This window comes from Ailuropoda melanoleuca, unplaced genomic scaffold (assembly GCF_002007445.2).
Source record: "Ailuropoda melanoleuca isolate Jingjing unplaced genomic scaffold, ASM200744v2 unplaced-scaffold10911, whole genome shotgun sequence".
NCBI lineage: Eukaryota > Metazoa > Chordata > Mammalia > Carnivora > Ursidae > Ailuropoda > Ailuropoda melanoleuca.
In genome coordinates this window covers 1-9,392 of record NW_023179295.1, presented here as the reverse complement: position 1 = coordinate 9,392, position 9,392 = coordinate 1, and the positions used below count along the sequence as shown (strand labels likewise).

At 51.5% G+C, this 9,392-nt stretch overlaps 1 non-coding gene across 1 annotated transcript; it reads right to left on the bottom strand.

The window, feature by feature from the left end:
- Window positions 1-7,070: 7,070 nt before the first annotated feature.
- Window positions 7,071-7,204, bottom strand: LOC117797666. The gene has a single exon (XR_004622643.1). It is a non-coding gene; the product is annotated as a small nucleolar RNA SNORA52 (small nucleolar RNA).
- Between the last annotated feature and the right edge of the window lie 2,188 nt (window positions 7,205-9,392).

Genomic DNA, 9,392 nt, shown 5'->3' with positions numbered 1-9,392 from the left:
CGCAGGCCGAAGCCGTCCAGGGGCTGCGGCGGCGGGAACGGGGGCGCGGCGCCCAGGGGCCCCGCCCAGTCCGGGGGCTTCGCGTCGCACTCTTCCTGTTCTGGGACAGAAACACGGACAGGCAAACGTGACAGTGCGGAAGTGATTCGGGGTCGGAATGCTGAGGGTGTCTTAATCCGAGGTTCAGCCGGATTAGTAACAGTAACTTTAGTAACAAAGCGTATCCTAAATCCTCACCCCTGCGCCAAGTGCTGTGGCTCACCACATCGAACCCCCGTGTTACCTGCGCGTCCCGACCCCCGCTTTGCACGTCAAGCTACACAAGCGCAGTAACACGTCAAGGTGTGCACACCAGACCAGGATCACACAGTTGTTCTGCGCCATGTTTGGGTCCAAATACTTTTATGTGGGTGAAAAACCAAATATAACCCATACGACCATATAATAGTACAGAATTTAGATGCATCATGGCCCAAATCACATCCCTTAAACCAAGAAAATCCATAGCCAAACCATACTTAGCACAGTGAAGCCTGTAAGGCAGAAAACGAGTTCCTTCATGCCAGTGTCAGAACTGGGTTTCAGTGTATGGGTGTATTTAAAAGGTGGTCACAGAAACGGAATCGTACTTGGAGAAGTTATCCTTTCTCACCAAAACTAAGATGCCATCAGCGGCGAGACACACCATTAAAAAAGAACAAAATGCCATTAATTTTAAAAGGCGTTCTTAATTTCGGAGATGTGAACAAGGTGCGGGGAAAATGTCTTAGCATCAATGCAATATGGCATTTTAAACTCTGACCTATAGAGAGAAGGTGAGTAAAACCAGTGGCTGCTTGACATCTGTATGTATCCAACTGTTACCCTCCTGACTGTGATGCTTGCTGAAGGACCATGTGCTTCTCAGACATAGTTGCTCACACATCTACATCTGCTCTGGCGTTTTCTATCCAAGATGAAATGGACAAGAAACCAGGGAAAATAACCCTGGCCACAGGCTTTGTCACATCATTTTCCTTGGTTTTCAGAGGTACACGGTTGCACTACTGAGGTGGCTTCCTTCACCCAGGATCTGCACTGGACCAAAAGCCATACAGCTTCAATGTGCTTCATACATACAAGATTGCACAATGAGATGTATTACCCACAGCTGTCAGAGGAAGAAATGGAAGCTCAGAGAGGTGAATGAAGTGGCCTAAGGTCACACAGCACTGGAAAGAAGATTCTGAAACTCCAAAGCCCATATCTTTCTGCCTCATAACCCTGCCTTACTCTTAAATACCCCACACAATGTATATGGAAACTTAAAACCCAGCTTCACAATGCTCCCACTGGATGGAAGCTAGAGTGGTTTAACTGTACCTGCAAAGGTTCCTCCTTGGAGCTGCCATTCGTCAGAATTCTGAGACTCCTCGTCCCCTTCCAACCGACTGATCACGTCTGGCTTAGGGAATGGGAATTCTGTTTATAGGAAATAAAACAGGTAACAGCCGTGTGTTACTGTCTTAGAGCACTGCCAAAATAAGTATGTCGTAATAGTCAAGGCCTACCCTCCCATGCACAAGCTATTCTCAATGTGGAGCCACACAAAAGATGGGGGAAAGGGCTCAGGGGTACTTAGAGAAGAAATATGATAGGCAGTAAGTCTGTCCAAGGGAATTCATGGATCTTTGCTAATGAGGGCTGGTACTAGGAACAACAACAAAAAGAACTGCATTTAGTAGGGAAGTGGTTGGACGGACTGACTGATCTGCTGAACATTCTGGTACATGTGTGAGCAAACTAGGAAATGCCTNGCAGTAAGTCTGTCCAAGGGAATTCATGGATCTTTGCTAATGAGGGCTGGTACTAGGAACAACAACAAAAAGAACTGCATTTAGTAGGGAAGTGGTTGGACGGACTGACTGATCTGCTGAACATTCTGGTACATGTGTGAGCAAACTAGGAAATGCCTCCCTGGTGACATTCTAATTACACGGATTATCAATGCTGGGAGGGGAGAAAGGATTCTTTGGGGGTATGTTTCCAAGTGTCTGAGGCTTGACAGGGTAACAATGAGGCTTGCCTTCCCTCCTAAGGAACACAGGAAACACAGGCTCAGACCTGTGTTGACATTTATTAGGTTATGTCTTTTTTTTTTTTTAAGATTTATTTTAGAGAGAGATTGAGAGAGAGAGAGCACATGGGCATGTGGTGCATGGGGCAGAGGGGCAGGGAGAGAAAGAGAAAGTTCTAAGCAGATACCACACTGAGCACAGAGCCTGACATGGGGCTCGATCTCACGACCCTGAGATCATGACCTGAGCAGCAATCAAGAGTTGGACACTTAACCGACTGAGCCACCCAGGTGCCGCATGTTATGACGTTTTTTATGTGAAAGCCTGGGTTGAATAAGGATAGTTCGGAGAGCTGGCATGAGTTGCCAAGTAGAAGGACACAATATTTATATCCTGCCTACACCAAAAACAGGAAATTAAATGGGCACAGGCATTGAGGGGACAGAGTTCCAAGTTCAGGAGAAAGGGATGTTGGACACACCGAGAAGAGACATGGAAACAACTCTCTGGGCTCAGAGCTTCCAGGAGACGAAGGAAAACAAAGCTTTACCCAGGGACAGGACAGTTTCATAATTCATCCTCATGACTTCCCGGTAGAGGGCCTTTTGTTGCTCCGTCAACACTTCCCACTCCTCATCGGAAAAATATATGGCCACCTCATCGAATAGGGCGGGCACCTGAAACAGGGAACAGGCCTTTCTCAACGACTAACAGGCACATGCAGACACGGACTCACACACCTTCGTTTCGCAGGGGAGGGGCCACATTGACTAGGCTACTAGAGGCAAAACGAGCGCGCAGCCCAGGTCTCACACGGCCAGCTGAGAGTCTATTACTGCCTCAGCTCACAGGTAAGGACAGCAGCACCTGGAGAAGAAAAACTCCCCAGCACTGATCACCAGATCACCAGGCTGGGACACACACCGCAGGGACAGCTGATCTCAGCTCGGCCCCCACTGCAGAGCCAGGAGCAACCGCACCCAACGTAACACCGAGACCATCCCCCACCAATACAACGCGCCCCGCCATCCCCTGCCTTCCCGAGTCCGCAGATCCGCGGCCCAGGACGGGGGCGGGTTCCTGGGCACTGTTCTCCCTTTCCAGGGGCATTGGCCCTAGTGTTTGACTCAGGGAGAAGCCAGTGAGAGAGAGGGCCTCATTTGGCCTTTTCTAATCTACAAGAGCTGAGTAGGAGGAGAGAAGAGCTAATTAGAGCTTAAATTTATGTAATGAGATACTGGAGCAAACTAGTTTGCTTTCATGCCTAGACCTTCGGCAGAAAGCCCTAAGGACAGAGAAGGCAGCTCTACTCCTCTCCCCCCACTGCCCCCACTACCCCCACCCCTGTGGGATGGGGCGCTGGCAGCTACAGGCAGCCAGGCCACCCAAACCAACCTCCTCTTGTTTACTCAACGATGTGCTTTTCTTTTTACCAGTCGCTTCTTTCAGTCATTAAAAACCCTACTCCAAAGTTCATCATATTCAGTGGTAAGAATTCACTGGGCCAGGGGTTCAGGCTGGTTCCTTCGTGTTATTGCTTTTCAAAGCTATTCCCCAAGGCTGAATCCAGAACCTGGGTGATTCTGGACCATTTTTCATCAGCTTAGAAAATTAGTGTCTGCAATCTGCAGCTTCTTCAGGTGTCATCACTCATCCGGACATTGGCGTTTCTCCTTATTCACGAAGTCCACGTCCTCCCTTCCCACTCCTACAGCACTCTCCATGTCGGCAGCACTTCGTAGGAAAGGCCCTGCAACTGCTTCATCTGTTTTCTCCAACAACTCCATTTAATCAAGGAGGAAATGGGCTCCGAGAGGCCTTGTTGCTGGTCAAAGTCACACAGCCAATAAATGGCAGCACTGAGATCTGGACCTAGCACTCTCTGGGTTCAAGGTTCCAGACACCACAAAGCAAAGCGGCCTCCCTGGTGACCAGCCCTCCACTCTCCCCTACCTCTGTGCACAGCTATACTGAATGTCTGCAGGTCCCCCAAGCAAACCACACTTTGACCTTTCACGTCCCTGAACATGGCCCTCCCACTGCCTCAGAGGTCTTCCCCATTCTTGGCCAGGCTGACACCCACCCACTCAGCCATCTTCCAAGGCCTAGCCTAGATATCCTGTTCCCTGGGAAGCCCGCCCTGACCCTGGTCGTGCGCCCACCTACGCGTCCCCGCGGCACCGAGCTCAGCACTACGGTGGCACTTATCCGCACCGCTGGTTTACCTTCCACTGAAGTACGAGCTCGCTGAGCGCAAACCCTACCGTCGGTCCATTTCCCGAAGCTCAGGGCATTTCTTGTAGATCGTAATCACTTCAAAGTGTGTTTTCGATTGAAGCAAACACTACCCGAATTCCCCTTCTCTTGTTCCACTTAGAATGGCTTCAAGTACTCGTTAAATGTTGTCTGTCACAAAACCAAGCCTCCTCTTTGAAGTACGGGTGAAATACTACGAGGTAAAAAGGGACAGATCTCTAGGTTTTCCTCAGGCTTCATCAATCTGGAAAGCCAGGCAGCCGGGGAATTTTCCACCCCACCCCTTCCCACTTCCCAGGCTTGTGAACAACTCTCTTTGGCCTCTTCTCTCCCTAGGAAATTCCAGATCTAGGCCATACCTATTTATAGTCCTTTTCCCTTGGCTGATAAAATGGGACACAGGACTGGCGATGTCACTTCAGAGGGTCTATCGATAGTCATGAAGGTAACACACCCTAGGCCTGGTAAAAATCTCGGGAGCGCTGAAGCTGTAAGAAGGGGGCTAGAGGCCGGCTGCCGCCAGACTCATCTCCTCGTACTTATGACTGGGCCACAGAGGATCTTCGAACAAGCCCACATTTATCCCAGACACACAGCACAGTGGCTCAGAAATTCTCTTCACAGCAACCCTCTGTGAGAACTGAGCAAGCCTTCAGCCAGGCCCTGGGGTGCAGGCCTCCCCTCTCTCCACAGAGGCTTTTTATCTGGCTAAGCACAGCAGAAGGTAAGCAGGGCCAGCCCCGGGCAAAACTCAGAAGTTGGGCAACCTGTGTTCAGTCCCCAGACACCCTTTCTTGGCCTCACAGGTAGGGACCCTCCATCCCTGTCCTCTTCCCTTTCCTCCGAAGATCCAGGACACAGCAGATCGGTGCTGTTCCCTTCAGCTGTGTACTGCCTTGCTCCCCGGCAAGCGGGCACCCAGCACCTCTCCAAGGGTAACTGCCAGGAGGTGCTTACACGCGCCTCACTGATGAAGAGGCAGGGCCACCCAGCGAAGGTGGCGGGGATCCCAGGTGCCCGAGGGAGTGCCTGCTGGATGGCACGCAGCGGGCAGGGCAGTCCCTCTCACACGATGAAACAGATATCTTGCTGAACCCTCCTGATACCATCAAGACATGGGGATCACTACCCTGCTTCTATGAGTGAGGAAGAGCTGCTCCGTAACCGGCCCACAGTCACAGTTATTCCAAAGCCCACGCTTTCTCAGCAGGCAGGCCACTCAGCTCTGGGCGCGCTCCTGCCTGCACACACGCCTCCCTCTCGCGTGCTTTTGCGTACGCTTTCCTCGGGTCCGGCCCGCAAGCCCCCTCCCGGCCCTTGGCCAGTGCCGCTCGTAAGACTCAGGTCAAGATACATTTTTCCTTTTCTCTACTTGAAACGCTATTTCTACTCCAATTCTCCTATGGAATATTGTCCTAATATACAACATGGCTCTCTGATCCCTAACACAATTCTCTACAACCAAAACACCTATCTCAGGAACAGATTCATTTCTTTTCTTCCCCTAGGTGAATACCCTAAAGCAGGGTTTTTCACCCTCAGCACTAATGACATTTTGAGCCAGATAACTCTTTGTTGTGGGGGCTGTCCTGTGCATTGGAGATTTCTAGCAGTGTCCCTGGCCTCCCCCCAGGGGATACCTGGTAGGATCTCCCACTCCCCACCCCCCACCCAAGTCATGAGAGCCAAAACTGTCTTCAGATATTGCCAAATGTCCCCAGGAGGGGACAGGCCTGGGAGTCAACGTACCCACTGCTGAAGACCAGGTGCGTGCCTGCCTTCTGCCAAAAGCCTCTTGAGTTCTGCAGCTGAATGAGACGCCCTCCTGAGCGAACTTCCCCCGCTGCACTGAATTATGCTCACTTCCCTCCCTTCTCACAAGACTGGCAACTCCAGGAGACCAGGGATCCCGTTTTAAGAACACCACCGTGCTCAGTCACTGCAGATCGGTGGCACACTGACTGGAGGCGCCTGAAGCCAGCCCCCTCCTCCAGCCCCCTCCACCTTCTTTCCCAGCCACGGCTGGTCTTTGCCTTGCTCTCTTCTCGCTACCCTGCCACAGTGTAACATCCACCTTCGCCATACCCATTTTTCAAGGGTTTCCATGCTACCTAGATGTTCTGGGTTGGCCAACTCAGCCTTAAAGCCCAAGGTTTCTACTGCCTTGAGGTCTTGTTCCAGGCTAGATGGGACTGACTCCTGTGCTCCAAGGTCTCCCCAGGTGTGGGGGATCAGGACCAAGGAGGAGGCTAGGATGGGCAGAGAACACAGAAAGACAAGGGCCGTGTAGCCTACAGAGCCAGACTACGAACACAGAGCCTGGTGGTGTATTGTTTTTCTTTTTCTTTTTTTCTTTATTGAGGTACAACATACACACAGCAAAATGCACTACCTTTAAGGGTCCAGTTCAATAGGCATTTTAAGAACAAATGTCAGTGTACATGCGTATCCTTGGGGCAAAGCAGGTAACTTCTCTGCTCCCCAATTCCCTCGTGTGGGAGGGGAGCTGGACTGGATATTGGGAGTAGCAGGATTCTATGAATACAGATCTCCTATTGGAAACAAAGAATATAATGGATACTGATAATGTTCGCATATAAAACTAAGCAGAGAAAAGGAATATCAATTTGTTACATGTTGAAGATTTTCACCATTCGTGCCCAAACGTCATCATGTCCAGTATGTACTGTGAATAATTATACACAATTATAACAATAAATATCTATTACAGCTACATCCCCACCCCGCCCAGCCCCAGAGTATCCAGAAATGCCCCGGCACAAGCCCACTGAAGCCCTGCTCGCTTCTATGGGTGAGGCTTCCAGAGAGCTCTGGTCCCCAAGTGAAACCTGGCAGGCCACAGGTGGACCGGCAGGGATTAGGATGGACCACGTTGCATTTACGTTGTCATAAATTTACTCTATCACACTCTTCTGTTTGGATATGTTCCATATTCTCTGCTGCCTACCACCCCAATCCTTCAATTCAGGCCAGCTGGAAACGCAGCTCTCCTATGTGTGCTATCATGAGAGGTATTCACACAGAACCAGCCGGAAGAGTCTGGAAGCTCTCCTCATATCAGCTCAATGCCCCCAAGTCTTATTTAAAATGGGTCCCTTCAACCAGCAGCAGACCCTCTCCTTCCCAAACTCAGTCAGGTTCCTTGAGCCCTCTTCTCCACCAGGCCACCATGTGGGCTCCCCTCCTGTCCTCAGCCTGCCCAGCCCAGTCTTAGCAAGAATCCTGCTAAGTCAGTTTAGAAAGACTCCCCCACCCCTTGACATTTGATCACCCTCGCCTGCCTTTAGCAAGAATCTTGTTAAGTCAGTTCAGCAAGAATCCCCCTATTCTTAGTAGCGTTCCGTCCACTGACCCCTCTAGTCTGGCTCCCTGGCTAGAAATCCCCGCTCGTCTCACTGTATTCAGTGTTGAGCCCCAGCTTTCTCCCCTACTGCAATAGTCTTGACACCTGTCTCAACAGTCCTGAACAGTCTTCCTTACCATCTTCACAAGCACTAGAATAATCAGCAAACCCTATGGTTTGGTCGTTGGTGCCTGCAGCATTCCTGGCCCTAAGCAGGATGTAGGGGACTTGGGGAACAGCAGACAGATAAGCTCTCCGCTTCTTGGATTTCCAATCCGAATGATGGTACACTACAAGGCTGAACAGACTGTTCCTATAACCAGCTCTTCCATTCTTCATAGTGCCTTTTAAAGCCACAGGACTTTTCTTGGGAATGCAAACATACCGGGCTGGGCTGGGCTATTTTTACTTCCTATGTCTGCCTCAGGAGGAGACTTAAAACAGGCCTGGCTCCCAGGCCTGCTTCTCTCCTCATAGCTGTGTGGACCCCACACCTTACTTACCCATCCACCCTCAGAGCAGATCCGGACTTTCTGCATATCCGTGGGGCCATCCTCCAGTTCCCGGCTCTGGATCTCTTCTTCCTCGTCTTCTTCTTTTAGGGTCAAACTGAGAGCGTAGGCTGTGGACTCCATCTCTGCAAGCAAGATTCAGTTCAGAAAAATCAGGTGCTGGTGTGAACTCTTCAAAGCCTGGGATGGGGGTCGCTTAGCTTGCACAGACCTCTTAGCCACGAGCACTGCTCAGACTGGAGTAAGGGAAGGAAGGAGTGGAGTCAGGCCTGGGGAGGAAGGGATCTAGGAAAAGCACCAGGAAGCTGGAAGGTGACATATTTAATTATGATAAGAGGGGCTGCAGGCAGATAGCATACCTGACTGCCTTCAAATATTTAAAAAGCTACTGGTAGAAGAGACCAGACTGGTTCTGTAGAGACCCAGGGGCAGAATGAGCTGGTGGGTAAACATTCCTGGAAGACGTTTTAAAGAGTGCATCAAAAGACAGCTTTCTCACAGCCAGTGCCACTCAAACATGAAATAAGTGGCAGGAAAGGGGTGTTGGCGTCCTATCAATGAAGGTGTTTGAATACAGATAGGACACTTGCTCAACTGGATTGTCCCTACAGGCCAGTTAAGCATCAGGAGGTTGGTTGGCCCAGAATACCCATCACCTGGATTTTCCAAAGTCAAAGATTCTGTCCATGAGCTGGTTCTGCCTTAAGGTATTTTCCAAACCCGAGACTCGGTGACACATGGTGAAGCTTATGCCTGGATACCCAAGAAGGTACAGGCATCTGCCAGGGCCCACCCGCGCCGGGCACAGCCTCTGCGCCGCGCTCACTCTAGCTGCAGGCCAGTACAAAGGGCCGCGCTCCTACCCTCCAGGGGCGCGGGCAGTTCCTAGGTGTGAGAGCGCATCTCATGGGCCGCGTCCTCCCGGGCTTCCAAAGAAAAGATCCCTCCAGAGTTCACAGTGTGCTTTTTCGGTATTTCCAAAAAGAACGGGCGAATGCGACGGGTCTGGGGCGAGCGGAACGGGCTTCAGATCCCTGGAGCTGGGGCCCGAACTTGGCCGCGGCCTCTCCCGCCTGCTCCTGGGCAAGAGGTGGGGGCAGAGGTGACACCGCCCGGCAGCGACGGTGTCCCCGGGGAGGTGCCCGCAGCCAGGGCCGCCGCCGCCGCCGCCGCCGCCCACCCGCCCACGGGCCCGCGCCCCGG